This window comes from Cyprinodon variegatus, unplaced genomic scaffold (assembly GCF_000732505.1).
Source record: "Cyprinodon variegatus isolate N-32 unplaced genomic scaffold, C_variegatus-1.0 Scaffold1111, whole genome shotgun sequence".
NCBI lineage: Eukaryota > Metazoa > Chordata > Actinopteri > Cyprinodontiformes > Cyprinodontidae > Cyprinodon > Cyprinodon variegatus.
This window is the reverse complement of record NW_015151564.1, coordinates 212,151-213,911: the sequence shown is the minus strand read 5'-3', so window position 1 is coordinate 213,911 and position 1,761 is coordinate 212,151.

Here is a 1,761-nt window from a genome sequence, read left to right as displayed (position 1 = left end):
GCAGGTTGTCCCTATCAGAGCTCCATCAGGGTAGATGTTGAACAAGCAGAAATAATATCCTTCATCCTCCTCTGTAACCTTCCTGATAACTATGGAGGAATTCTTCAGTCCAGCTTCTGTAAACTGGACTTTATCTTTAAAGTCAGGATTCACTGTTTGACCAAAATACTCGCTGTAGGAGCAGATATTCCTCTCTTTGTTCCCAAAGTCCTTCTGCCAGGTGACCTGCTGGACACCTTTGGTTCCCAGGAGTTGACAGCTGAGAGGAGCATCTTCACCGACTGCTGCTGATACAGTCTGCTGGGTTTTGACCACAGCTGCTGCACCTGCAAAAAAACAAAGAAATAGATCAATGTAACTTTATGTATATTATTTACCATTCTATCGGAGTACTTTCATTTCCTCTCTGTTTACTATGAGAAGAATTTCATAACAGTTTAGTAATACCCATACCTATAGCTTGGCATAATTTACACTAACAGTATAAAAAAACATCCCTCCCCTAAGCCTCTAATAAGGCCTTTAGATGTGATCAGTCCATCAGCTTCATATAGAATCCATATTGAATGTTGCCAATAAATATAGTTAAAATAACATCCATCCATCGATCTTCTAACACGCTTTCACGAGGGGGGCTGGCACCTTTCTCCAGCTGTCAAAGGGCAAGAGGCAGGGTAGACCCTGAACAGGTCGCCAGTCCATCGCAGGGCAAACAACCACTCACACACACACAAATAAGGAGAATTTATAGAAGCCAATTAACCTAACAGTCATGTTTTTGGACTGTGGGAGGAAACCGGAGTACCTGGAGAGAACCCACACATGCTCAGGGAGAACATGCAAACTCCATGCAGAAAGACCCCAGGCCAGGAATCATACCCAGAACCCTCTTGCTGCAAGGCATATTCTATCTTGATTTGTGTCTGTGTGCAGAGGGATTTGAAAATGTGTGAGGAGATTTGTGTCTAATCTGGCTGTGTCTTCCGGCTTTGGGAGTTTAGCACAACTTGCTGCACCTACAACCACATAGCCACCTTTCCTTGACACGCGGACTCTCGTAGCAGAAAAAAAAAGTAAGGAAGGAAGATGCAGACAGTAAGCCTGTGAGCCTGCGCTCAGGTCAACAAATCCAGATTTTACACAAACAAATCCTCTCTAAGCATTTACAGATATCACACGGCAGAAGTTGTATTTTTTATTTTATTATTATTTTTTTTCTATTTTAATTTTTTTTTTCTACTTGCTTTGATTCTGTTTTATTTTCCTATATTTTAATCATGTAAAACACTTTGCATTGTCTTTGTACTGAATTGTGCTATAAAAATAAATTTGCCTTGCCTCGTAAAAAATCATGTGTGTATAGAAAGCCAACCGAGAAGCCGCTTGACTTATAACCAATGATTGGTCTGTATTTCTGGGTGTTGAGGGAAAAAAAGACTTCAGACTTAAGTGTTTCTGTGTGTTTACAGACTGATCAACACATTTGTAAATCTGTAAAGAAACACACATTGTAGATCTGGATACAGATTTGTGGATTTCTTACACATTTGCAAATCTGATTACACACAAGTTATAGTACAGACACACAAGAGGAATATGGAGATCTAAAATTCATTTACAGACATTTAAATTATTTATTTTAGATGGGAAGAATTTCTTCGATGTCTGCCTACAGTCTGTTTTAACAAATACAACATGACAGGGAAAAACTAGTATACTGCGTGAATGGTAGTGTATCAGTGTATGCTAGTTAGATTCATT